Source organism: Choloepus didactylus, chromosome 2 (genome assembly GCF_015220235.1).
Source record: "Choloepus didactylus isolate mChoDid1 chromosome 2, mChoDid1.pri, whole genome shotgun sequence".
NCBI lineage: Eukaryota > Metazoa > Chordata > Mammalia > Pilosa > Megalonychidae > Choloepus > Choloepus didactylus.
Genome location: NC_051308.1, coordinates 214467485 through 214480472, shown reverse-complemented (window position 1 = coordinate 214480472; position 12988 = coordinate 214467485). Strand labels below are relative to the sequence as shown.

General features: G+C 36.5%; 1 protein-coding gene and 2 pseudogenes across 3 annotated transcripts in view; 1 reads left to right on the top strand and 2 right to left on the bottom strand.

Annotated features, from left to right (window-relative positions):
• Positions 1–12988, top strand: part of ZMYM4 (zinc finger MYM-type containing 4) — a 230189-nt gene that overhangs the window by 44728 nt on the left and 172473 nt on the right. The window contains exon 1 of one of the 3 annotated variants that reach the window (XM_037827756.1): positions 6408–6441. The exons of the other annotated variants lie outside the window; for them this stretch is intronic. The gene's annotated coding sequence lies outside the window, so the exon portion shown is untranslated. Of the gene's footprint in view, positions 1–6407; positions 6442–12988 lie in introns of those variants that run through there. 3 annotated transcript variants of the gene reach the window in all.
• LOC119527586 lies at positions 5186–6195 on the bottom strand (annotated as a pseudogene).
• Positions 6976–7670, bottom strand: LOC119528200 (annotated as a pseudogene).

The window sequence follows — 12988 nt, the reverse complement described above, 5'->3', positions numbered from 1 at the left end:
ACCTGACAGCCCCTCCTCCCACGGGACTGAGCCTGGCAGGGAGGGGCGCGGGTCCCCTGGCCGCAAAAACTTACAGATTTCGCTGATCTCAGCAGTTCCACATTTTCATGAGTGTTGTATGAAGTATGCCCAAAGTCAGATTGCTCTGTGGTGTCCAGTCCACGCAGTTCCTGGCTTTCTACCTACTTTCCTGGAGGAGTAACGAGAACATACAGCTCACCAGCCTGCCATCTTGCCCCGCCTCACCTGAATTTTAATTTAAAAATCCCAAAGTTATGAAGAATCAGAGGGATGCTAAAATCTTCCTTCTTCCCTACTTTACTTTTTTTAATGCAAGTTTATTTAGATATAGTCACAGTAATCCAAAGTGTACAGTTGTTCACACTACCATCATACAGTTGTGCATCTATGACTACAATCAGTTATTTAATGTTTTGATTATTCTAAGAAATAAAATTAAGAATAAAAATAAAAGTAAAAAAGAACATCCAGAACATCCCATACCTGTCTCCCCCCATTATTCATTTACATTTTGTTCTCATTTTTCTACTCATCTGTCCATATACTGGTTAAAGAGAGTGTGAGTCACAAGGTTTTCACAATCACACAGTCACGTCATGGAAGCTGTATATACAGTTACCTTCAAGAATCAAGGATGCTGGATTGCAGTTCACCAGTTTCAGGTTTGTCCTTCTAGCTATTCTAATACACTGAAAACTGAAAAGGGATATCTATGTAATGCATAACAATAACATCCAGAATGATCGACCTCTTGACTCCATTTGAAATCTCTCAGCCATTGAAACTTAAATTTGTTTCATGATGCCGGGCCTAGGCTCATCTGTGGCATCGTGTCCCACATTGCCAGGGAGGTTTATACCCCCCATGTAGGGGGACTGGCAGTGAGTCTACCTGCTGGGTTGGCTTAGAGAGAGAGAGGCTGCATGTCAGCAACAAAAGAGGTTCTCTGTGGGTTACTCTTAGGCACAATTATAAGTATGCTTAGCCTCTCCTTCCCAGTAACAAGCTTCATAAGTCAAGCCCCAAGATCGAGGACTTGGTCTATTACAGTGGTATTCCCCAGTGCTTGCAAGAATAGCAGTAATTCTCCAGGTGCAGAAGTTCAATCTTTCCATGTTTTCCCCCAGTCTCTCAGGGGGGAGGTTTGCAAGTACTTTTTATTCTCTTCCCAAATTACTCTGGGATGTATCAGGGCTTCACGTTAACCTGTACAAACCAACCAGCTCTCACTCCCTATTTAAGGTTCCATGTAATTATGTTGTTTGAATTAGCTGACCATACAAGTTAAATTATGTAGTGTGCTACAGAAAATATAGATTTTGCGTCAAATAAACATCTCTTCCTTTGATCTTACACAGAAATTGAAGTTTTAAAACACAGTCAATATCATCCTTTACCCTTTAGTCTGATTTACCTTAATCCTAATCAAATACGTTTCGTTCTTATCTCTTATTGAAGTCTGATCTCTTTTTCAGCTTCTTTGACAGTTGCTGTATGGGGTAATGCTGACTTGCATACGTGCTGGACTCTTGCTCTGAGTCTCAGGTGTCACTAGATACTTGAAGTTCCAGGGACGGATTAGGTTAAATACCAACAGCTCAGCATCTCAAAATTTAGAAATAACTGTTACATCTCATGAATAGATCTGACTGCTGTAAGAGCTTTCAATCTAGGAACCTTTACAATAAGCCTCCCATGATAAACCTAAGCTCTCAGATTCAATTCTTAGAGTTTTCACATTATAATTATTCCATATTAGTGAGGCATTATAATGTTTGTCTTTTGATTTCTGGCTTACTTCACTCAACATACTGTCTTCAAGGTCCATTTACCTTGTTGCATACATCACGTCTTCATTCCTTCTTGCCGTCATCACTCAGTATTCCCTTATATGTATACACACCACAGTTCACCATTCTGTTTATCAGTTGATATACTTTTAGGCCACCTCCATCCATTGAAAATTATGAATATTGCCACTGTAAACACCAGTGTGCAAATATCCGTTCATGTCCCTGCTTTCAGTTCTTCCAGTTATATGCCTGTTCTAGTTTGCTAATGCTGCCTGGATGCAAAACACCAGAAATGGATTGTCTTTTATAAAATGGGTTCATTTGGTTACACAGTAACAGTCTTAAGGCCAGAGAGTGTCCAAGATAACACATCAATGATCAGGTACCTCCACTAGAGGATGGCCAATGGCATCTGGAAGACTTCTGTCAGCTGGGAAGGCATGTGGCTGGCATCTCCTCCAAGTTATGGTTTCAAAATGGCTTTCTCCCAGGATGTTCCTCCCTAGGCTTCCACATCTCTTCAGAATGTCACTCCCAGTTGCTCTTGGGGCATTTGTCCTCTCTTGGCTTCTCCAGAGCAAGAATCTGCTTTCAAGGGCTGTCTCCAAAATGTCTCTGTAAACTGCAGTTCCTCTCTCAGCTCCTGTGCATTCTTCAAAGTGTCCCTCTTGTCTATAGCAAGCTCCCTTCTTCTGTCTGAGCTTACATAGTGCTCTAGTAAACTAATGAAAGCCCATGCTGAATGGGCGGGGCCACATCTCCAGGGAAACTATCCAGTCAGAGTCATCACCTACAGTTGGGTGGGGCACGTCTCCATGGAAACACTCAAAGAATTACAATCTAATCAGCAGATGTCTGCCCACACAAGATTAAATCACAGATAATGGTGTTTTGGGGGGACGTAATACATTCAAACTGGCGCAATGCCCAATAACAGGGTTTCAGGACCATATTTCAACCCCATACTTAGCTTCCTTTGGAAACACCACACCGCTCTCCAGATGAGTTGCACCGTTCTGCTTCCCGTCCAGCAGTGAATAGGTACATCCTTCTCTCCACATTTTCTCAAGCACTTGTATCCCTCTGTTTATTTCTTAAACAGTTTAATTTACACACTGTACAATCCATACTAGATAAACAATCAGTGATTCCTAGTATAATCACATAGGCGTTCAACACTACAATCTATATGAGAACATTTGCATTTCTTCAGCAAAGAGGAAGAGCTGAAAGAAAAAAGAATAAAAATAAAACACAATGAAAATGTCAGACAATAACAAGAATCCCATACCACTCCCTTATATCCCCCTCTTACAGTCATTTAGCTTTGTATATTGCCTTTCTTTCAGTTAATGGAAGCATATTACAGTGTTCCTGTTATTTATGTACTCTGTTTTTCATTGATTATATTTTTTCCCTTATACCATCCAATTTTCAACACCATCCAATGTTGACATTCATTTTTTCTCCCTCATGTAAAAACCTTCTTATATTTGTACATTTAATCACCATCATTGACCACTCTAGGTTTCACTAAGTTAAACAGTTCCCTCTAGGTTTCTCTAAGTTAAACAATCGTAGCCTTTATCTTCTGTCTTTCCTTTTGTTGTCATACATGCCCCTATCCTTCCTATTTTAACTGTACTCACTCTCATCTTTGTTTAAAGTACTTATAATATTGTGCTACCATCACACAGTATTGTGCTACGCATTTCTGGATCTATACAGTTAATAATCCTCTTCAACATTCTGTACTCCTTCAGCCTCAAATGCCCAATTTCTACCCTGTTTCTATCCCCTGATAACCTGTGTTCTCAACTTTCACTCTGAAAGTTTGCTCATTAGTGTCAGTTCATATTAGTGAGACCTTTTGTTTCTGGCTAATTTCACTCAAAGTAATGTCTATTGTCAAACATTTTGTCTTTTGGAATGTATATGTCGTATCTTGTTTTTATTTTTTTCTCTCTCTTTTTACCCTTATTGATAATCTTTATTTCTGTACTCTTCTCCAAGCCTCTCGCTGCTGTTTTTCCCATCTACCTATAGTATTCCCTTTAGTATTTCTTGTGGGACAGGTATCTCATTCACAGACTCTGTCAGTGTCTGTCTGAAAATATTTCAACTCTTCCTCATTTTTTTTATTGGCAAATTTTATTTTATTTCATTTACAAATTTCAAGTCTGCTTTTTGCAATTAATAGAAAAAACATATATGAGACAGATACTAGGAAAAAGGTGGAATTATAATTTAAATGAAAACAATAGTATAAGATTTATTAATTCGTAAAGTTAGTTAAATTTTGTTGCATAACAAAACAGACAAATTCTAGGTAATGGCCTTCTTGTTCCAAATAGTATTAAAAACAGAACTGTCACCCAAAAAATACCTAATTTGTTCTAATTATATTTCAGCTGTACTTTGATCCTCATTAAAAAAGAATGAAAGTACAGAAAAAATATGTTTAAAAATTTATCAAATTACATGTAAATACTGAGGTTTATACCAAGAGATTTTTCTTTAGGAATGAAAATGACAAAGCTAAGAATTTGAAAATCATAAGAAAGTAGTATTGATTAGTAATTTTTTTTTTTTTTGAAGAAAATGTTTTTATTAATCACAACATGAAACTGACATGACATCCTATTAGAATAGAACAAGGATAAATAATGCTGCTAAGAATTTATATTTCTCTTATCCTTTTCAGAGGAAAAGATTACATGTTACAACTCTTACTGACCTTAAGGACTGATTTCAGTAAAACCATTTTGGTCTTTTTAAAAAAGTAAACAGCAATTAACATGTATCTTCAAACTGTACTAAGTAGTTAGAAAGACAACTATAAAATCTCTAATGATAACAACTGGCAGGATTAGGGCTGTTTTGTTAAACATTAACAAATGTTAATCTCTTTTAGCTGTTATATCAATGCACCTTTTTCACTGGTAAGGCAATTGCTTGCTGTGGGTGTCGATAAGTTTCTCTTAAGTAACAGATAATTGATCAAGATTAAAGTGAGTTTTGTTTCCAATTTTGCTGTCTTTTGGAGCAGAAACAAATAACTTTGTCTTGTGAACACAGAGAGGCAAATATTGTGAAATACAGCTGTTGTAATCTTCTAACAGCTAAACTAACAATTAAATGGAACAACGAATCATTTTTATGAATAATTCTTTGAAATAATTCTTTGAAAATTATGAATAATTTTTATGAATAATTCTTTGATTTTTTAAAATAACGAGGCTTTTGAATAAATTCTCAAAATTAGCTTTCCATTTTGGTATATGACCTAATAAACCTAACACATTTGATCTATATTTTGATCTACAGTTTAGTAATTTCTTCTATCAACTACACTTTGCCCTTAATAAGGGTTAGAGTTGTGGTTTCAAACAATTTCTACATATAATACATTTTTAAATAAGCTTCCATTTCACTGAACTGAGGTTCTTTTTTTTTTTCACTTATGTGCCTAAGGTAATTTGAGCATACGCATACATACACTTGCATATATGTGTGTGCATATATATGTGTTTTTTTAGTTTTTAAGTTTCTTTTACCATTAGAATAAAACTAGACTATAAAGAGAACTCTGAGGAACAGCATGAGCAGTGAGAAATCCTTCTCTAGGTTTAAGAAGGCAGGTACAGTTCGTTGAAGGATGTGATGAGGCTGTAGTAAGTCTTTTCATCATCTGTTAATCCTGCGTTGCCAGGTCTCACCACTACAGCTACATGCACATCTGCTTCCTCGGCAGCACTGGCCTCTAGAGTAACGTCTGTCAGAAACAGGATGTTGTTGGTTGAGCATCCAATGCTGTCTGCGATCTTTCGGTAACTCTCACTCTCCACTTTGTGTCCAATCTTGGTATCAAAGTGACCATCGACAAGTTCAAGAATATCTCCCTCTGTAGAGTGCCCAAATAGTAGTTTCTGTGCCTCTACACTCCCTGAAGAATAGATATAGACCTTCATTCCAGCCTCTCTCCATTTCTTGACTGCTGGAACTACATCTTCAAAGAACTCTGCTTTCATGCGCCCTGCTGTGAATGCCGCCTTCCACATGTGGCCCTGCAGTTGCTTCAATGCCGTGGTCTTTCGGTCCAGAGACATCTGCCAGCACACATTATCTACCACAGCTTGGATCATCTGTTGCAGGTCATCCACCCCATTTCCAGATACTGCAGGGATTGGAACAGCCCCATCCAGATGGATATCCTCTTCAGCCTGTTTCCTCAAAAGACTGACGTCCTGCTGGCACTCCTCTTCTTCCCAATGTGTCTGCAGATACTCTTTAACATTTTCTTTGATGTTATGGAAATAAAATGTCCTTCGATATCTAACAGGATCGCAGTGACTTCGGCGGGCACCGAAAGCACGACCATTTCCCTGCCGGATGCTACTACCGAATCAGCCTACTGGTAGGGAGGGCGGAGGGTGGCGGCGGCGGCGGTTGCTCGCCCAGAACCGACCTGAGCGTCCGACAGCCCAGCGAGGACCTCGGAGCCGACAACTGCGTGTGGAGAAGAGGCCACCTCCGTGCACCTGGAAGTAGAGAAAGAGGCTGCCAGTAATTTTTTTTTAGAAATAAATTTTCACAAACAGATCTTAGGTGGATCAGGCTCTACCAGGTAGGTGTTCTTCCAGCATCAGAAGGAGACTCTGTAAGTGCCTGTAAACCTGATCAAGTGGGAAAGGTAGTTCTTTTCTGTATATAGGTGGTTTTCCCGGTCAGTGACTGGCTTTCTTATTAAAGAGGAATAACAGCTTAATCCTGAAACTTTACTCTCCATAGTTGGAAAAGACTATTAGGCCCTCAAAATTTCTAGCACAATAATAATAAATATTATTTCAGCCTAAGAGTCTATACTCATATCAAGAAATGTTCTGTTAAAATTAGTCTTAAAACATAAAAATTTAAAAGTATAAACTGAGAATATTAAAATACACAAAAATGAAAAAGTAGAAAATAGTGAAAGTATATGAGCAACATGATTTACATTTATCTATCCTTAAAGATGCTTCTTTTATTCTAAAAAATTCTGTTTACAAAGTATGCTAACTTGTTTTCAAATACATGTACCGCATGTTAAGAAGTCGTTACAGAGATTTTATAAAAAGATATCCTGTAGAGCATTTTTTGTTGTTATTAAAAAAAATTTTTTTTAAAGCACAATAAACCGTCTCTGTCGCGAAAGAGTATGTGATCTTAAGGGAAGAAGTATCTCCCTAGAGTTTGCACAAGTTCCTTCTAACTACGGCTCTCATGGCAAAGGAGGAGCCCCAGGGTCCCCAAGTTTAGGAAGTATAGTTAAAGAAATGATAGTATTTTCAGTTCAGCCTACTTCTAGAACAGGTAAATTCATAGATGAATCATTTAAAAAAAGGGGGGGGGAGCCATGCTTCTGGGTGGTATATAACTGGATGCTCTGAGTTTTTCAGAGAAATTACTCTTGTCTGAATTTGATCTAGAGAGGTTGCTTGTGGCCCCATCTGAAGTCACAGCTATTACATTTTAGTCCTTTCAGATGTTCTAGGTTTATATTTCTAAGTTTAAGCACTTCATCTGTAATCTTCTGTATCAGAAAGTTCTGTGTTTTTTCTTGCCAAATAGATTCAACCTGTGTACCTGGTCCTTTGGTGTTTTCTTATAGGTAGTCTAACAGTTTTCCAGCCCTTTTTCTACTTGATGTTCAGCAACAAATTTCTTCACATTCTTTACTTTTTTTTTTGTATGTAGAGTATCAGAATGTCTTTCAGCTATGACTTTTTCACACTGGTACACATTTGAATTTTCTGAAGCATCCTTCTTCACTTCAGTCAGGTCCTCCTTGGTGAGGGACAGCGGAGTGGGCTCCATGGCGGAGGCGGGAGGCAGCGCTTCTTCCGGGTCTCTCCCTCATTTTTTGAAAGACAGTTTTGCCGGATATAGAATTCTTGTTTGACGGTCTTTCTCTTTCAGTATCTTAAATATATCATACCACTGCCTTCTCACCTCCATGGTTTCTATGAGAAATCCACACATAGTCTTATCAAGCTTCCTTTTCATGTGATGGTTTGCTTTTCTCTTGCTGCTTTCAGAATTCTCTCTTTGTCTTTGACATTTGATAATACGATTATTAGGTGTCTTGGAGTCAGTCTGTTCAAATCTACTCTATTTGGGGTATGCTGTGCTTTTTGGATTTGCAATTTTATGTCTTTCATAAGAGATGGGAAATTTTCAGTGATTATTTCTCCATTAGTCTTTGGGCTCCTTTTCCCTTTTCGTTTCCTGGGACACTGATAACCGTATATTCATGTGCTTCATGTTGTCATTCAATTCCCCGAGACCCTGCTCACATTTTCCCATTTTTTCTCTATTCTTTTGTGTATAGGATTTTAAATATCCTGTCCTCTAGCTTGTGAATCTTTTATTCTGCCTCTTCAGATCTGCTGTTTTATGTCTCCATTGTGATTTTCATCTCTTCTGTTGTTCCTTTTATTCCTATAAGTTCTGCCGTTTATTTTTTCAAACTTTTGAGTTCTTCCTTATGTTTGCCTGATGTTTTCTTTATATCCCTCTCTCTCTTGCCATATCTTCCCTCAACTTGTTGATTTGATTTTTCAGTTGATTTAGCGTATCTGTTTGAACACCTTTAGTTAGTTGTTTCAACACCTGTATCTCATTTGAAGTGCAAGTTTGTTCCCAGTACTGGGCCATATCTTTGTTTTTCCTAGTGTGGCTCATAATTTTTTGTTGTCTTTGCACCTCGCTTCCTTGATTACCCCAATCAGGTTTTCCCAGACAAGGTGGGCCCAATTCTCAGGAGGAGGGTGTAATCAGTGTCAAGTTTCCAGTTTCACACTGATCTCAGCCCTTTCACCCCTCTAGACTGGTGTCTGGTCACTGATGTTCCCCCAAGCAGTTGTTCCAGATTATTTACTAGCTGTTCTTGGCTATTTACTAGTTGCTCAAGAGGACTAACTAAATTCCACACCTCCCTATGCTGCTGTCTTCCCCTCCCTAATTTAGTTCAGCACATGAAGATTGAAATGGGAGATAATATCCACCTATTCCCAAATGAGTTTTCTTTTTCCTTTTTAAGCCTGGAAAGCTTAATTGTTTCCTTGTTGTTTTGAAAAGAAGTCATAGTAAAGATTGTTTTAGGGTTATAGCTTTTCATCAATGAATCTGTATTTCACAATTGAATTTGTTTTAGTTTAAACTATTTTCTCAGCAATGACTAGGACTCTATATTTGATGATAAATTTTGATTATTATTTTGTTTATTAGACCATTGTAGGTATTTTAACATGTTTCTGCAAAAATATGTAATGTAAATTTGACAATTGAGTGATTTCTTTGGTGAAACTTTAATAGAAAACTTCTAATGACTGAATTGTTAAATATATTTCTGTACTAGATATTGAATCATTAGCTTCCTTTATAGAAATAAGTATTTGCAAAATCCAACTTTCCTCAAGTATTTCTATTTAGAACTTTTTAAAAACATTAATAGCGTATGTTGCCAGCCAATGAAATATGAATTATACATGATAAGTATTTGTACAGTAAGTTGATGACCGGTACTTTTTGATGGAAAAATCAAGGCTATTTAATTTTTTTGTTCACATCAAAGTAATTTCCATGGAAATGATAGTTTTATTTAATTAACTATATAAATTTTGGAATGAATTAAAATGTAGAAAGAAAATAAGTTTTGACTCTATTTAAAGCAATTGTTGTCAAATATCTTAGAAAAAGTTCACTAGGAAAAATCTACCTAATGGAGAAGGGAATGAGACTTACTTTTATAGTTTTATCACATTTGCATTCTCTTTTGCACTAATTTGAGTTCTTAGTTCATGCCTAGCTTTAAAGTGAATTTTGAAGATCATGTTCTAAGGTTTGGAGAGAATGTTTAGAATTACATAGATCAATGTCTTTAATTTATATGGGACGAAGAATTTGAGGCTCAAAGGAGATGTGCCTTACTTAATTTCTGATAGTAAATTAGTAGAGCAGTGAGTAGAATGTAACAGTATTGAATTTAACTGTCTTTTTGAGGTCTGTTATATATTTGACAGCAGTTATTTTCCACTTTTTTTTTTATATAGGCAATCCTCGCTTTACACAATTCCAGTATGCATGAATTCCAGTCACTGTGGTTTAGTTAAATAACACCAGTGCCCCAGCAACACAGTTCAGATTTCATTTTCCAATGGTATATTAACTGTGAATAATTGTATAAAGTACAAACTTTAATGGTAGTTCTTCAGTCCACAAATCACTACATCAGTAACAGATGTCTATCATATGATCAGTGATTAGTTATATCCCTTCTTTCGAAGTGTCTTGGTGGTTAGTCACTGTGCATCTGTTATTCAAGTTCATGCACAGGCAGCAAAGAGAGCAGTGTGTTGCCTCTTTGTTTTGCAGTGATAAACCTGCATGATATTTTACAAAAATGTAGAATGAAAAGAGAGAATTGGCCAACAAAAATGAAAATGCAGCAAAGAAATGAAAAGTATAATGGACCAGAAATCGGATGTCATTAGAAGATTTGCAAAATTACAACATGTGGATGAAGATAAGACCTAGGCCTACCTGAAGCTCTGGTATGAATCTTACTGAAAAAAGTTCAGTAAATAAAAAAACAAGATAAGGCTTGCTTGAACGTTATTTAGCTTAAATTGTACTAAGAACAGAAAGCCGTTTAAAACTGGTTGATATGGAGCATTTATTCCTACTTTGTTTTGAAGACTGTAAGAATAAAAAAATCCCAATCATTTTGACTGGCATTCAGGCCAAAGCATTGAAGTTAGTTGCTGCCTTGTACAAAAACAGTAATTGCAAGGACAGTGAAGAAGAACCTTTTATTGTCAGTAAAGGCTGGTTGCATGATTTCAGATATTGACACGAATAGGTTAATGTTAAGCTATCTAGTGAAGCTACTAAAGCATGAATGCTGCTGTGGAATTTGCACTCAGATTCCAGGGATTAATTAACACAGGTGGTATGATTATTATAAAATATTTAATGTTGACAAGAGACGTCGTTTTTGGAAGCTATTCTCATACCTTCTGTAACTTATTCAATGAAAGATGTATGATTGTGATATAGCCAGAAAGGAGAGACTGTGAGTTGTGAGTTCTGAGGAACTTAATGAAGGCAAACTTATTGACTTAAATGAAGAAAGTGGTTGTGACAAAAAAGGATGACAATGTCCCAGAGAAAGTGATGCTGGCAAAAAATTTGACACCAAAGGAACTCTCAGAATTATTTCCAAGTTCGAAAGTACAAAAGGTAACATGTTGGAAGCCTTTTCGAACTTAGAAAGGAGTATGATAATTTGTCAAGACATAGTAAAGATGCGTGCTCCATATCATAAGTTTTACAATGAGAAGGCAAACACTGTCTACTCTTGACGAGTTTTTTACAAAGAAATAAAACTTTAGTTCTCAGTGTTTTTATATTTTAAATTATAATGTAATAAGTATTAGTTGGACGGTATTTTTTCATTGCCCTATACATTTATAACTGATGGAGTTTTTAATGTTTTAACAAAAGAATTGTAATTTTTCCCATTGATTACCATGCAAAGTGAGTACTGCCCGAATGAAAAATTTTTTTCCATGATTGAAATAACATGTTATTTTTACAAATTGATTTATATATGTGGTGCCTGTAGACTTTTGTGAACTTGATAAAATTATTTTAGGGACACCAGGATGAATAAATTTGAAAGAGTTACTAAAGGATGGCTGATTTGGAATAGTGTTACCATTGTGGGGTGAGGGAGGAGGTTTGGACATTTAATTTGGAGTGGTTTATTGCAAGCTTTATTTGAAGCTTATTGTTTAATCTTCGAAATTCTTGAAAATTTTGAAGTACACTCTAAGATGTTTCATTTTTTAATACACAGTTTTAAATTACTGGTTAGCTAATAAAAATAATACATTTATTTAGTAAACATTTATTGGTTTTCTGTTACATGTTAGGCACTGTTGTAAGTGCCAGGTTTCAGTGCAAAATAGACATCTCTCTGGTGCTTTTCTGTGTTCTCTGCTTTGAGAAGTACGGGATTTCTAAGCCTTTCCAGAGTCTTGACATCATTTAGGTTCTGTTGAAAGAAACTAATCACATTGTTTTCAGTTTTTATATAATTCTAAATGTCTTTTTATAAAAAGGGTGTCTATTTTTATTGATCTCCTGTTTACGAAATTTCCAAAATGGGACTGAAACTCACAGTTTATGATTATTTGTATAAACCCTGTTATTTGGCAGCAGATTGATCTCCCATAAGAAATGAATGGAATGTTTCATGATACAACTTCAGAAATGTGTGTGGATGTATTTGATTCCTTGTAGCATTCCCAACTTAGGAGTAAAGTTTTTATAGTTGTTATGAAAGACACATCTCCTAGGGAAGAAAATTGCGAATTCCATCCTGTTTAAGATGTTGGTTTTTTGTTGGTTTTGCATAAGAGTATATAGTATTAAGAATGAGTTCACTCTCCAGCTCAGTCAAGAAAGCTGAGTTAGATGTTTGCTATTGAATTAGGACCAGAAAATTCCTTCCTTGGACAGTAGAAGCACTATGCACAATGGTCCAGGGGGAGGAAACTGTCTGAAAGAATTGGTTGTTAAAAGTTATTCCATAATAGCTGGATTATTTGGTTTTGGAGATGGGGATGTAAAGGGAACATGAAAGCAGGAAATGGTGAAGCTGTGGAGAAAGGTAGGACCAGATTTTGGAGACTTCTATACATGCTCAGAAATTTGAACCTTTTTCTAGGGACCCTTTTTCAGAGGTGTATGTGTGCATGTTTGTGTCCCCTTCAAACCTCTCTGCGTCTTTTTCTTCATCTGTAAAGGAGAGATGTTAGTACCTACCTCATGAGATTTTTGGTAGATTAAATTAAGGCATCTAAAGTGCTTTTAAAAAGTGTCAGGTTGGAATGGAAACATATTGAAATATCTGTACACAAAGAAAAGGAGGGGTATAGGCAAGGGCTTAGATATGGCCACTGAGTGTGTCCATGACTTCCCCAGCAGATAGTGATTGCAGTTATTCAGTTCGGTTTTCAGGAGTTCACTTTTTAAGACAGAAATTTGGTAGTAGGGCTTAAGTCATATGCTGGATTATGTTTTGAAGGTGGAAATTTCCCTAAGACTTCTGCTAATTTCACTGGAGG